Here is a 16,784-nt window from a genome sequence, read left to right as displayed (position 1 = left end):
TCGTTGTTACGGCCATGTTTCATCCAAATAAAGCCATCTTGCATTATTTCAATGGCCTTGAAATTTGATGTTGAATTTTGTTACCATGTGTTATCGTTGTTACGGCCATGTTTCATCCAAATGAAGCCATCTTGCACTATTTCAATGGCCTTGAAATATGATGTTGAGTTTTATTGCCATCTATTATCGTTGTTATGGCCATGTTTCATCCAAATGAAGCCATCTTGCACTATTTCAATGGCCTTGAAATTTGATGTTGAGTATTATTGCCATCTATTATCGTTGTTACGGCTATGTTTCATCCAAATGAAGCCATCTTGCACTATTTCAATGGCCTTGAAATTTGATGTTGAGTTTTGTTGCCATCTATTATCGTTGTAACGGCTATGTTTCATCCAAATGAAGCCATCTTGCACTATTTGAATGGCCTTGAAATTTGATGTTGAGTTTTGTTGCCATCTATTATCGTTGTTTCGGCCATGTTTCATCCAAATGAAGCCATCTTGCACTATTTCAATGGCCTTGAAATTTGATGTTGAGTTTTGTTGCCATCTATTATCGTTGTTACGGCCATGTTTCATCCAAATGAAGCCATCTTGCACTATTTCAATGGCCTTGAAATTTGATGTTGAGTTTTGTTGCCATCGATTATCGTTGTTACGGCCATGTTTCATCCAAATGAAGCCATCTTGCACTATTTCAATGGCCTTGAAATTTGATGTTGAGTTTTGTTGCCATCTATTATCGTTGTTACGGCCATGTTTCATCCAAATAAAGCCATCTTGCATTATTTCAATGGCCTTGAAATTTGATGTTGAATTTTGTTACCATCTATTATCGTTGTTACGGCCATGTTTCATCCAAATGAAGCCATCTTGCACTATTTCAATGGCCTTGAAATATGATGTTGAGTTTTATTGCCATCTATTATCGTTGTTACGGCTATGTTTCATCCAAATGAAGCCATCTTGCACTATTTGAATGTCCTTGAAATTTGATGTTGAATTTTGTTGCCATCTATTATCGTTGTTACGGCCATGTTTCATCCAAATGAAGCCATCTTGCACTTTTTGAATGTCCTTGAAATTTGATGTTTAATTTTGTTGCCATCTATTATTGTTGTTACGGCTATGTTTCATCCAAATGAAGCCATCTTGCACTAGTTCAATGGCCTTGAAATTTGATGTTGAGTTTTGTTGCCATCTATTATCGTTGTTACGGCCATGTTTCATCCAAATGAAGCCATCTTGCACTATTTCAATGGCCTTGAAATATGATGTTGAGTTTTATTGCCATCTATTATCGTTGTTACGGCCATGTTTCATCCAAATGAAGCCATCTTGCACTATTTCAATGGCCTTGAAATTTGATGTTGAGTATTATTGCCATCTATTATCGTTGTTACGGCTATGTTTCATCCAAATGAAGCCATCTTGCACTATTTCAATGGCCTTGAAATTTGATGTTGAGTTTTGTTGCCATCAATTATCGTTGTAACGGCCATGTTTCATCCAAATGAAGCCATCTTGCACTATTTCAATGGCCTTGAAATTTGATGTTGAGTTTTGTTGCCATCTATTATCGTTGTTTCGGCCATGTTTCATCCAAATGAAGCCATCTTGCACTATTTCAATGGCCTTGAAATTTGATGTTGAGTTTTGTTGCCATCTATTATTGTTGTAACGGCCATGTTTCATCCAAATGAAGCCATCTTGCACTATTTCAATGGCCTTGAAATTTTATGTTGAGTTTTGTTGCCATCTATTATCGTTGTTTCGGCCATGTTTCATCCAAATGAAGCCATCTTGCACTATTTCAATGGCCTTGAAATTTGATGTTGAGTTTTGTTGCCATCGATTATCGTTGTTACGGCTATGTTTCATCCAAATGAAGCCATCTTGCACTATTTCAATGGCCTTGAAATTTGATGTTGAGTTTTGTTGCCATCTATTATCGTTGTTTCGGCCATGTTTCATCCAAATGAAGCCATCTTGCACTATTTCAATGGCCTTGAAATATGATGTTGAGTTTTATTGCCATCTATTATCGTTGTTACGGCCATGTTTCCTCCAAATGAAGCCATCTTGCACTATTTCAATGGCCTTGAAATTTGATGTTGAGTTTTGTTGCCATCTATTCTCGTTGTTACGGCCATGTTTCATCCAAATGAAGCCATCTTGCACTATTTGAATGGCCTTGAAATTTGATGTTGAGTTTTGTTGCCATCTATTATCGTTGTTATGGCCATGTTTCATCCAAATGAAGCCATCTTGCACTATTTCAATGGCCTTGAAATTTGATGTTGAGTTTTGTTGCCATCTATTATTGTTGTTACGGCCATGTTTCATCCAAATGAAGCCATATTGCACTATTTCAATGGCTTTGAAATTTGATGTTGAGTTTTGTTGCCATCTATTATCGTTGTTACGGCCATGTTTCATCCAAATGAAGCCATCTTGCACTATTTCAATGGCCTTGAAATTTGATGTTGAGTTTTGTTGCCATCTATTATCGTTGTTACGGCCATGTTTCATCAAAATGAAGCCATCTTGCACTATTTGAATGGCCTTGGAATTTGTTGTTGAGTTTTGTTGTCATCTATTATCGTTGTTACGGCCATGTTTCATCCAAATAAAGGCATCGTGCACTATTTCAATGGCCTTGAAATTTGATGTTGAGTTTTGTTGCCATCTATTTTCGTTGTTTCGGCCATGTTTCATCCAAATGAAGCCATCTTGCACTATTTGAATGGCCTTGGAATTTGTTGTTGAGTTTTCTTGTCATCTATTATCGTTGTTACGGCCATGTTTCATCCAAATGAAGCCATCTTGCACTATTTCAATGGCCTTGAAATTTGATGTTGAGTTTTGTTGCCATCTATTATCGTTGTTACGGCCATGTTTCATCCAAATGAAGCAATCTTGCATTATTTCAATGGCCTTGAAATTTGATGTTGAATTTTGTTACCATCTATTATCGTTGTTACGGCCATGTTTCATCCAAATGAAGCCATCTTGCACTATTTGAATAACCTTGAAATTTGATGTTGAGTTTTGTTGCCATCTATTATCGTTGTTACGGCCATGTTTCATCCAAATGAAGCCATCTTGCACTATTTGAATGTCCTTGAAATTTGATGTTTAATTTTGTTGCCATCTATTATCGTTGTTACGGCTATGTTTCATCCAAATGAAGCCATCTTGCACTAGTTCAATGGCCTTGAAATTTGATGTTGAGTTTTGTTGCCATCTATTATCGTTGTTACGGCCATGTTTCATCCAAATGAAGCCATCTTGCACTATTTCAATGGCCTTGAAATATGATGTTGAGTTTTATTGCCATCTATTATCGTTGTAACGGCTATGTTTCATCCAAATGAAGCCATCGTGCACTATTTCAATGGCCTTGAAATTTGATGTTGAGTTTTGTTGCCATCTATTATCGTTGTTACGGCTATGTTTCATCCAAATGAAGCCATCTTGCACTATTTCAATGGCCTTGAAATTTGATGTTGAGTTTTGTTGCCATCTATTATCGTTGTAACGGCCATGTTTCATCCAAATGAAGCCATCTTGCACTATTTGAATGGCCTTGAAATTTGATGTTGAGTTTTGTTGCCATCTATTATCGTTGTAACGGCCATGTTTCATCCAAATGAAGCCATCTTGCACTATTTCAATGGCCTTGAAATTTGATGTTGAGTTTTGTTGCCATCTATTATCGTTGTAACGGCCATGTTTCATCCAAATGAAGCCATCTTGCACTATTTCAATGGCCTTGAAATTTTATGTTGAGTTTTGTTGCCATCTATTATCGTTGTTTCGGCCATGTTTCATCCAAATGAAGCCATCTTGCACTATTTCAATGGCCTTGAAGTTTGTTGTTGAGTTTTGTTGCCATCTATTATTGTTGTTACGGCTATGTTTCATCCAAATGAAGCCATCTTGCACTATTTCAATGGCCTTGAAATTTGATGTTGAGTTTTGTTGCCATCTATTATCGTTGTTTCGGCCATGTTTCATCCAAATGAAGCCATCTTGCACTATTTCAATGGCCTTGAAATTTGATGTTGAGTTTTGTTGCCATCTATTATCGTTGTTACGGCCATGTTTCATCCAAATGAAGCCATCTTGCACTATTTCAATGGCCTTGAAATTTGATCTTGAGTTTTGTTGCCATCTATTATCGTTGTTACGGCCATGTTTCATCCAAATGAAGCTATCTTGCACTATTTCAATGGCCTTGATATTTGATGTTGAACTTTATTGCCATCTATTATCGTTGTTACGGCCATGTTTCATCCAAATGAAGCCATCTTGCACTATTTCAATGGCCTTGAAATTTGATGTTGAGTTTTGTTGCCATCTATTATTGTTGTTACGGCCATGTTTCATCCAAATGAAGCCATATTGCACTATTTCAATGGCTTTGAAATTTGATGTTGAGTTTTGTTGCCATCTATTATCGTTGTTACGGCCATGTTTCATCCAAATGAAGCCATCTTGCACTATTTCAATGGCCTTGAAATTTGATGTTGAGTTTTGTTGCCATCTATTATCGTTGTTACGGCCATGTTTCATCCAAATGAAGCCATCTTGCACTATTTGAATGGCCTTGGAATTTGTTGTTGAGTTTTGTTGTCATCTATTATCGTTGTTACGGCCATGTTTCATCCAAATAAAGGTATCGTGCACTATTTCAATGGCCTTGAAATTTGATGTTGAGTTTTGTTGCCATCTATTATCGTTGTTACTGCCATGTTACATCCAAATGAAGCCATCTTGCACTATTTCAATGGCCTTGAAATTTGATGTTGAGTTTTGTTGCCATCGATTATCGTTGTTACGGCCATGTTTCATCCAAATGAAGCCATCTTGCACTATTTCAATGGCCTTGAAATTTGTTGTTGAGTTTTGTTGCCATCTATTATCGTTGTTACGGCCATGTTTCATCCAAATGAAGCCATCTTGCACTATTTCAATGGCCTTGAAATTTGATGTTGAGTTTTGTTGCCATCTATTATTGTTGTTACGGCCATGTTTCATCCAAATGAAGCCATCTTGCACTATTTCAATGGCCTTGAAATTTGATGTTGAGTTTTGTTGCCATCTATTATCGTTGTTACGGCCATGTTTCATCCAAATGAAGCCATCTTGCACTATTTCAATGGCCTTGAAATTTGATGTTGAGTTTTGTTGCCATCTATTTTCGTTGTTTCGGCCATGTTTCATCCAAATGAAGCCATCTTGCACTATTTCAATGGCCTTGAAATTTGATGTTGAGTTTTGCTGCCATCGATTATCGTTGTTACGGCTATGTTTCATCCAAATGAAGCCATCTTGCACTATTTCAATGGCCTTGAAATTTGATGTTGAGTTTTATTGCCATCTATTATCGTTGTTACGGCTATGTTTCATCCAAATGAAGCCATCTTGCACTATTTCAATGGCCTTGAAATTAGATGTTGAGTTTTGTTGCCATCTATTATCGTTGTTACGGCCATGTTTCATCCAAATGAAGCCATCTTGCACTATTTCAATGGCCTTGAAATTTGATGTTGAGTTTTGTTGCCATCTATTATCGTTGTTACGGCTATGTTTCATCCAAATGAAGCCATCTTGCACTATTTCAATGGCCTTGAAATTAGATGTTGAGTTTTGTTGCCATCTATTATCGTTGTTACGGCCATGTTTCATCCAAATGAAGCCATCTTGCACTATTTCAATGGCCTTGAAATTTGATGTTGAGTTTTATTGCCATCTATTATCGTTGTTACGGCCATGTTTCATCCAAATGAAGCCATCTTGCACTATTTCAATGGCCTTGAAATATGATGTTGAGTTTTATTGCCATCTATTATCGTTGTTACGGCCATGTTTCATCCAAATGAAGCCATCTTGCACTATTTCAATGGCCTTGAAATTTGATGTTGAGTTTTATTGCCATCTATTATCGTTGTTACGGCTATGTTTCATCCAAATGAAGCCATCTTGCACTATTTCAATGGCCTTGAAATTAGATGTTGAGTTTTGTTGCCATCTATTATCGTTGTTACGGCCATGTTTCATCCAAATGAAGCCATCTTGCACTATTTCAATGGCCTTGAAATTTGATGTTGAGTTTTGTTGCCATCTATTATTGTTGTTACGGCCATGTTTCATCCAAATGAAGCCATCTTGCACTATTTCAATGACCTTGAAATTTGATGTTGAGTTTTGTTGCCATCGATTATCGTTGTTACGGCTATGTTTCATCCAAATGAAGCCATCTTGCACTATTTCAATGGCCTTGAAATTTGATGTTGAGTTTTATTGCCATCTATTATCGTTGTTACGGCTATGTTTCATCCAAATGAAGCCATCTTGCACTATTTCAATGGCCTTGAAATTTGATGTTGAGTTTTGTTGCCATCTATTATAGTTGTTACGGCCATGTTTCATCCACATGAAGCCATCTTGCACTATTTCAATGGCCTTGAAATTTGATGTTGAGTTTTGTTGCCATCTATTATCGTTGTTACGGCCATGTTTCATCCAAATGAAGCCATCTTGCACTATTTCAATGGCCTTGAAATTTGATGTTGAGTTTTGTTGCCATCTATTATCGTTGTTACGGCCATGTTTCATCCAAATGAAGCCATCTTGCACTATTTCAATGGCCTTGAAATTTGACGTTGAGTTTTGTTGCCATCGATTATCGTTGTTACGGCCATGTTTCATCCAAATGAAGCCATCTTGCACTATTTCAATGGCCTTGAAATTTGATGTTGAGTTTTGTTGCCATCTATTATCGTTGTTACGGCCATGTTTCATCCAAATGAAGCCATCTTGCACTATTTCAATGGCTTAGAAATTTGATGTTGAGTTTTGTTGCCATCTATTATCGTTGTTACGGCCATGTTTCATCCAAATGAAGCCATCTTGCACTATTTGAATGGCCTTGAAATTTGATGTTGAGTTTTGTTGCCATCTATTATTGTTGTTACGGCCATGTTTCATCCAAATGAAGCCATCTTGCACTATTTGAATGGCCTTGAAGTTTGTTGTTGAGTTTTGTTGCCATTTATTATCGTTATTACGGCCATGTTTCATCCAAATAAAGGCATCGTGCACAAATTCAATGGCCTTGAAATTTGAAGTTGAGTTTTGCTGCCATCTATTATCGTTGTTACTGCCATGTTACATCCAAATGAAGCCATCTTGCACTATTTCAATGGCCTTGAAATTTGTTGTTGAGTTTTGTTGTCATCTACTATCGTTGTTACGGCCATGTTTCATCCAAATGAAGCCATCTTGCACTATTTCAATGGCCTTGAAATTTGATGTTGAGTTTTGTTGCCATCTATTATCGTTGTTACGGCCATGTTTCATCCAAATGAAGCCATCTTGCACTATTCCAATGGCCTTGAAATTTGTTGTTGAGTTTTGTTGTAATCTATTATCGTTGTTACGGCCATGTTTCATCCAAATGAAGCCATCTTGCACTATTTCAATGGCCTTGAAATTTGATGTTGAGTTTTGTTGCCATCTATTATCGTTGTTACTGCCATGTTTCATCCAAATGAAGCCATCTTGCACTATTTCAATGGCCTTGAAATCAAATCTAGAGTTTTCTTGTCATCTATTATCGTTGTTACGGCCATTTTTCATCCAAATGAAGCCATCTTGCACTATTTCAATGGCCTTGAAATTTGATGTTGAGTTTTGTTGCCATCGATTATCGTTGTTACGGCCATGTTTCATCCAAATGAAGCCATCTTGCACTATTTCAATGGCCTTGAAATTTGATGTTGAGTTTTGTTGCCATCTATTATCGTTGTTACGGCCATGTTTCATCCAAATGAAGCCATCTTGCACTATTTCAATGGCCTTGAAATTTGATGTTGAGTTTTGTTGTCATCTATTATCGTTGTTACGGCCATGTTTCATCCAAATGAAGCCATCTTGCACTATTTCAATGGCCTTGAAATTTGATGTTGAGTTTTGTTGCCATCTATTATCGTTGTTACGGCCATGTTTCATCCAAATGAAGCCATCTTGCACTATTTCAATGACCTTGAAATGTTATGTTTAGTTTTGTTGCCATCTATTATCGTTGTTACGGCCATGTTACATCCAAATGAAGCCATCTTGCACTATTTCAATGGCCTTGAAATTTGATGTTGAGTTTTGTTGCCATCTATTATCGTTGTTACGGCCATGTTTCATCCAAATGAAGCCATCTTGCACCTTTTCAATGGCCTTGAAATTTGATGTTGAGTTTTGTTGCCATCTATTATTGTTGTTACGGTCATGTTTCATCCAAATGAAGCCATCTTGCACTTTTTGAATGGCCTTGAAATTTGATGTTGAGTTTTGTTGCCATCTATTATCGTTGTTACGGCCATGTTTCATCCAAATGAAGCCATCTTGACTATTTCAATGACCTTGAAATTTGATGTTGAGTTTTGTTGCCATCTATTATCGTTGTAACGACCATATTGCATCCAAATGAAGCCATCTTGCACTATTTCAATGGCCTTGAAATTTGATGTTGAATTTTGTTGCCATCTATTATCGTTGTTACGGCCATGTTTCATCCAAATGAAGCCATCTTGCACTATTTCAATGGCCTTGAAATTTGATGTTGAGTTTTGTTGCCATCTATTATCGTTGTTACGGCCATGTTTCATCCAAATGAAGCCATCTTGCACTATTTCAATGGCCTTGAAATTTGATGTTGAGTTTTGTTGCCATCTATTATTGTTGTTACGGCCATGTTTCATCCAAATGAAGCCATCTTGCACTATTTCAATGGCCTTGAAATTTGACGTTGAGTTTTGTTGCCATCGATTATCGTTGTTACGGGCATGTTTCATCCAAATGAAGTTATCTTGCATTATTTCAATGGCCTTGAAATTTGATGTTGAGTTTTGTTGCCATCTATTATCGTTGTTACGGCCATGTTTCATCCAAATAAAGGCATCGTGCACCAATTCAATGGCCTTGAAATTTGATGTTGAGTTTTGTTGCCATCTACTATCGTTGTTACGGCCATGTTTCATCCAAATGAAGCCATCTTGCACTATTTCAATGGCCTTGAAATTTGATGTTGAGTTTTGTTGCCATCTATTATCGTTGTTACGGCCATGTTTCATCCAAATGAAGCCATCTTGCACTATTTGAATGGCCTTGAAATTTGATGTTGAGTTTTGTTGCCATCGATTATCGTTGTTACGGCCATGTTTCATCCAAATGAAGCCATCTTGCACTATTTGAATGGCCTTGAAATTTGTTGTTGAGTTTTGTTGCCATCTATTATTGTTGTTACGGCCATGTTACATCCAAATGAAGCCATCTTGCACTATTTGAATGGCCTTGAAATGTGATGTTGAGTTTTGTTGCCATCTATTATCGTTGTTACCGCCATGTTTCATCCAAATGAAGCCATCTTGCACCTTTTCAATGGCCTTGAAATTAGATGTTGAGTTTTGTTGCCAACTATTATCGTTGTTACGGTCATGTTTCATCCAAATGAAGCCATCTTGCACTGTTTGAATGGCCTTGAAATTTGATGTTGAGTTTTGTTGCCATCTATTATCGTTGTTACGGCCATGTTTCATCCAAATGAAGCCATCTTGACTATTTCAATGACCTTGAAATTTTATGTTTAGTTTTGTTGCCATCTATTATCGTTGTAACGACCATATTGCATCCAAATGAAGCCATCTTGCACTATTTCAATGGCCTTGAAATTTGATGTTGAATTTTGTTGCCATCTATTATCGTTGTTACGGCCATGTTTCATCCAAATGAAGCCATCTTGCACTATTTCAATGGCCTTGAAATTTTATGTTGAGTTTTGTTGCCATCTATTATCGTTGTTACGGCCATGTTTCATCCAAATGAAGCCATCTTGCACTATTTCAATGGCCTTGAAATTTGATGTTTAGTTTTGTTGCCATCTATTATCGTTGTTACGGCCATGTTTCATCCAAATGAAGTCATCTTGCAGTATTTCAATGGCCTTGAAATTTGATGTTGAATTTTTTTGCCGTCTATTATCGTTGTTACGGCCATGTTTCATCCAAATGAAGCCATCTTGCACTATTTGAATGTCCTTGAAATTTGATGTTGAATTTTGTTGCCATCTATTATCGTTGTTACGGCCATGTTTCATCCAAATGGAGCCATCTTGCACTATTTCAATGGCCTTGAAATTTGATGTTGAGTTTTGTTGCCATCTATTATCGTTGTTACGGCCATGTTTCATCCAAATGAAGCCATCTTGCACTATTTCTATGGCCTTGAAATTTGATGTTGAGTTTTGTTGCCATCTATTATCGTTGTTACGGCTATGTTTCATCCAAAAGAAGCCATCTTGCACTATTTCAATGGCCTTGAAATTTGATGTTGAGTTTTGTTGCCATCTATTATCGTTGTTACGGCCATGTTTCATCCAAATGAAGCCATCTTGCACTATTTCAATGGCCTTGAAATTTGATGTTGAGTTTTGTTGCCATCGATTATCGTTGTTACGGCCATGTTTCATCCAAATGAAGCCATCTTGCACTATTTCAATGGCCTTGAAATTTGAAGTTGAGTTTTGTTGCCATCTATTATTGTTGTTACGGCCATGTTTCATCCAAATCAAGCCATCTTGCACTATTTCAATGGCCTTGAAATTTGATGTTGATATTTGGTGCCATCTATTATCGTTGTTACGGTCATGTTTCATCCAAATGAAGCCATCTTGCACTATTTCAATGGCCTTGAAATTTGATGTTGAGTTTTGTTGCCATCTATTATCGTTGTTACGGCCATGTTTCATCCAAATGAACCCATCTTGCACTATTTGAATGGCCTTGAAATTTGTTTTTGAGTTTTGTTGTCATCTATTATCGTTGTTACGGCCATGTTTCATCCAAATGAAGCCATCTTGCACTATTTGAATGGCCTTGAAATTTGATTTTGAGTTTTGTTGCCATCTATTATCGTAGTTACGGCCATGTTTCATCCAAATGAAGCCATCTTGCACTATTTCAATGGCCTTGAAATTTGATGTTGAGTTTTGTTGCCATCTATTATCGTTGTTACGGCCATGTTTCATCCAAATGAAGCCATATTGCACTATTTCAATGGCCTTGAAATTTGTTGTTGAGTTTTGTTGCCATCTATTATCGTTGTTACGGCCATGTTTCATCCAAATGAAGCCATCTTGCACTATATGAATGGCCTTGAAATTTGTTGTTAAGTTTTGTTGCCATCTATTATCGTTGTTACGGCCATGTTTCATCCAAATGAAGCCATATTGCACTATTTCAATGGCCTTGAAATTTGATGTTGAGTTTTGTTGCCATCTATTATCGTTGTTACGGCCATGTTTCATCCAAATGAAGCCATCTTGCACTATTTCAATGGCCTTGAAATTTGATTTTGAGTTTTGTTGCCATCTATTATCGTTGTTACGACCATGTTTCATCCAAATGAAGCCATCTTGCACTCTTTGAATGGCCTTTCAATTTGTTTTTGAGTTTTGTTGTAATTTATTTTCGTTGTTACGGCCACGTTTCATCCAAATGGAGCCATCTTGCACTATTTCAATGGCCTTGAAATTTGATGTTGAGTTTTGTTGCCATCTATTATCGTTGTTACTGCCATGTTTCATCCAAATGAAGCCATCTTGCACTATTTCAATGGCCTTGAAATCAGATCTAAAGTTTTGTTGTTATCTATTATCGTTGTTATGGCCATTTTTCATCCAAATGAAGCCATCTTGCACTATTTGAATGGCCTTGAAATTTGTTGTTGAGTTTTGTTGCCATCTATTATCGTTGTTACGGCCATGTTTCATCCAAATGAAGCCATCTTGCACTATTTGAATGGCCTTGAAATTTGATGTTGAGTTTTGTTGCCATCTATTATCGTTGTAACGACCATATTTCATCCAAATGAAGCCATCTTGCACTATTTCAATGGCCTTGAAATTTGATGTTGAGTTTTGTTGCCATCTATTATCGTTGTTACGGCCATGTTTCATCCAAATGAAGCCATCTTGCACTATTTCAATGGCCTTGAAATTTGATGTTGAGTTTTGTTGCCATCTATTATCGTTGTTACGGCCATGTTTCATCCAAATGAAGCAATCTTGCACTATTTGAATGGCCTTGAAATTTGATGTTGAGTTTTGTTGCCATCTTTTATCGTTATAACGACCATATTTCATCCAAATGAAGCCATCTTGCACTATTTCAATGGCCTTGAAATTTGATGTTGAGTTTTGTTGCCATCTATTATCGTTGTTACGGCCATGTTTCATCCAAATGAAGCCATCTTGCACTATTTCAATGGCCTTGAAATTTTATTTTGAGTTTTGTTGCCATCTATTATCGCTGTAACGACCATATTTCATCCAAATGAAGCCATCTTGCACTATTTCAATGGCCTTGAAATTTGATGTTGAATTTTGTTGCCATCTATTATCGTTGTTACGGCCATGTTTCATCCAAATGAAGCCATCTTGCACTATTTCAATGGCCTTGAAATTTGATGTTGAGTTTTGTTGCCATCTATTATCGTTGTTACGGCCATGTTTCATCCAAATGAAGCCATCTTGCACTATTTCAATGGCCTTGAAATGTGATGTTGAGTTTTGTTGCCATCGATTATCGTTGTTACGGCCATGTTTCATCCAAATGAAGCCATCTTGCACTATTTCAATGGCCTTGAAATTTGATGTTGAGTTTTGTTGCCATCTATTATCGTTGTTACGGCCATGTTTCATCCAAATGAAGCCATCTTGCACTATTTCAATGGCCTTGAAATTTGATGTTGAGTTTTGTTGCCATCTATTATCGTTGTTACTGCCATGTTTCATCCAAATGAAGCCATCTTGCACTATTTCAATGACCTTGAAATTTGATGTTTAGTTTTGTTGCCATCTATTTTCGTTGTAACGACCATATTTCATCCAAATGAAGCAATCTTGCACTATTTCAATGGCCTTGAAATTTGATGTTGAATTTTGTTGCCATCTATTATCGTTGTTACGGCCATGTTTCATCCAAATGAAGCCATCTTGCACTATTTCAATGGCCTTGAAATTTGATGTTGAGTGTTGTTGCCATCTATTATCGTTGTTACGGCCATGTTTCATCCAAATGAAGCCATCTTGCACTATTTCAATGGCCTTGAAATTTGAAGTTGAGTTTTGTTGCCATCTATTATCGTTGTTACGGCCATGTTTCATCCAAATGAAGCCATCTTGCACTATTTCAATGGCCTTGAAATTTGATGTTGAGTTTTGTTGCCATCTATTATCGTTGTTACTGCCATGTTTCATCCAAATGAAGCCATCTTGCACTATTTCAATGGCCTTGAAATTTGATGTTGAATTTTGTTGCCATCTATTATCGTTGTTACGGCCATGTTTCATCCAAATAAAGGCATCGTGAACAAATTCAATGGCCTTGAAATTTGAAGTTGAGTTTTGTTGCCATCTATTATCGTTGTTACGGCCATGTTTCATCCAAATGAAGCCATCTTGCACTATTTCAATGGCCTTGAAATTTGATGTTGAGTTTTGTTGCCATCTATTATCGTTGTTACGGCTATGTTTCATCCAAATGAAGCCATCTTGCACTATTTCAATGGCCTTGAAATGTGATGTTGAGTTTTGTTGCCATCTATTATCGTTGTTACGGCCATGTTTCATCCAAATGAAGCCATCTTGCACTATTTCAATGGCCTTGAAATTTGATGTTGAGTGTTGTTGCCATCTATTATCGTTGTTACGGCCATGTTTCATCCAAATGAAGCCATCTTGCACTATTTCAATGGCCTTGAAATTTGATGTTGAGTTTTGTTGCCATCTATTATCGTTGTTACGGCCATGTTTCATCCAAATGAAGCCATCTTGCACTATTTCAATGGCCTTGAAATTTGATGTTGAGTTTTGTTGCCATCTATTATCGTTGTAACGGCCATGTTTCATCCAAATGAAGCCATCTTGCACTATTTCAATGGCCTTGAAATGTGATGTTGAGTTTTGTTGCCAATTATTATTGTTGTTACGGCCATGTTACATCCAAATGAAGCCATCTTGCACTATTTCAATGGCCTTGAAATTTGATGTTGAGTTTTGTTGCCATCTATTATCGTTGTAACGGCCATGTTTCATCCAAATGAAGCCATCTTGCACTATTTCAATGGCCTTGAAATGTGATGTTGAGTTTTGTTGCCATCGATTATCGTTGTTACGGCCATGTTTCATCCAAATGAAGCCATCTTGCACTATTTGAATGGCCTTGAAATTTGTTGTTGAGTTTTGTTGCCATCTATTATCGTTGTTACGGCCATGTTACATCCAAATGAAGCCATCTTGCACTATTTCAATGGCCTTGAAATTTGATGTTGAGTTTTGTTGCCATCTATTATCGTTGTTACGACCATGTTTCATCCAAATGAAGCCATCTTGACAATTTCAATGACCTTGAAATTTTATGTTTAGTTTTGTTGCCATCTATTATCGCTGTAACGACCATATTTCATCCAAATGAAGCCATCTTGCACTATTTCAATGGCCTTGAAATTTGATGTTGAATTTTGTTGCCATCTATTATCGTTGTTACGGCCATGTTTCATCCAAATGAAGCCATCTTGCACTATTTCAATGGCCTTGAAATTTGATGTTGAGTTTTGTTGCCATCTATTATCGTTGTTACGGCCATGTTTCATCCAAATGAAGCCATCTTGCACTATTTCAATGGCCTTGAAATTTGATGTTGAATTTTGTTGCCATCTATTATTGTTGTTACGGTCATTTTTCATCCAAATGAAGCCATCTTGCACTATTTCAATGGCCTTGAAATTTGATGTTGAGTTTTGTTGCCATCGATTATCGTTGTTACGGCCATGTTTCATCCAAATGAAGCCATCTTGCATTATTTCAATGGCCTTGAAATTTGATGTTGAATTTTGTTACCATCTATTATCGTTGTTACGGCCATGTTTCATCCAAATGAAGCCATCTTGCACTATTTGAATGGCCTTGAAATTTGATGTTGAATTTTGTTGCCATCTATTATCGTTGTTACGGCCATGTTTCATCCAAATGAAGCCATCTTGCACTATTTCAATGGCCTTGAAATTTGATGTTGAGTTTTGTTGCCATCTATTATCGTTGTTACGGCTATGTTTCATCCAAATGAAGCCATCTTGCACTATTTCAATGGCCTTGAAATTTGATGTTGAGTCTTGTTGCCATCTATTATCGTTGTTACGGCCATGTTTCATCCAAATGAAGCCATCTTGCACTATTTCAATGGCCTTGAAATTTGATGTTGAATTTTGTTGCCATCTATTATCGTTGTTACGGCCATGTTTCATCCAAATGAAGCCATCTTGCACTATTTCAATGGCCTTGACATTTGATGTTGAGTTTTGTTGCCATCTATTATCGTTGTTACGGCCATGTTTCATCCAAATGAAGCCATCTTGCACAATTTGAATGGCCTTGAAATTAGATGTTGAGTTTTGTTGCCATCTATTATCGTTTTTACAGCCATGTTTCATCCAAATGAAGCCATCTTGCACTTTTTCAATGGCCTTGAAATTTGATGTTGAGTTTTGCTGCCATCGATTATCGTTGTTACGGCCATGTTTCATCCAAATGAAGCCATCTTGCACTATTTCAATGGCCTTGAAATTTGATGTTGGGTTTTGTTGCCATCTATTATTGTTGTTACGGCCACGTTTCATCCAAATGGAGCCATCTGGCACTATTTCAATGGCCTTGAAATTTGAAGTTGAGTTTTGTTGCCATCTATTATCGTTGTTACTGCCATGTTTCATCCAAATGAAGCCATCTTGCACAATTTGAATGGCCTTGAAATTAGATGTTGAGTTTTGTTGCCATCTATTATCGTTGTTACAGCCATGTTTCATCCAAATGAAGCCATCTTGCACTTTTTCAATGGCCTTGAAATTTGATGTTGAGTTTTGTTGCCATCGATTATCGTTGTTACGGCCATGTTTCATCCAAATGAAGCCATCTTGCACTATTTCAATGGCCTTGAAATTTGATGTTGGGTTTTGTTGCCATCTATTATTGTTGTTACGGCCACGTTTCATCCAAATGAAGCCATCTTGCACTATTTCAATGGCCTTGAAATTTGATGTTGAATTTTGTTGCCATCTATTATCGTTGTTACGGCCATGTTTCATCCAAATGAAGCCATCTTGCACAATTTGAATGGCCTTGAAATTTGATGTTGAGTTTTGTTGCCATCTATTATCGTTGTTACGGCCATGTTTCATCCAAATGAAGCCATCTTGCACTTTTTCAATGGCCTTGAAATTTGATGTCGAGTTTTGTTGCCATCGATTATCGTTGTTACGGCCATGTTTCATCCAAATGAAGCCATCTTGCACTATTTCAATGGCCTTGAAATTTGATGTTGGGTTTTGTTGCCATCTATTATTGTTGTTACGGCCACGTTTCATCCAAATGGAGCCATCTTGCACTATTTCAATGGCCTTGAAATTTGATGTTGAGTTTTGTTGCCATCTATTATCGTTGTTACGGCCATGTTTCATCCAAATGAAGCCATCTTGCACTATTTCAATGGCCTTGAAATTTGTTGTTGAGTTTTGTTGTCATCTATTATCGTTGTTACGGCCATGTTTCATCCAAATAAAGGCATCGTGCACAAATTCAATGGCCTTGAAATTGAAGTTGAGTTTTGTTGCCATCGATTATCGTTGCTACGGCCATGTTTCATCCAAATGAAGCCATCTTGCACTATT

Source organism: Anopheles coluzzii, unplaced genomic scaffold (genome assembly GCF_943734685.1).
Source record: "Anopheles coluzzii unplaced genomic scaffold, AcolN3 scaffold_25_ctg1, whole genome shotgun sequence".
NCBI lineage: Eukaryota > Metazoa > Arthropoda > Insecta > Diptera > Culicidae > Anopheles > Anopheles coluzzii.
This window is presented reverse-complemented; position numbering follows the sequence as displayed.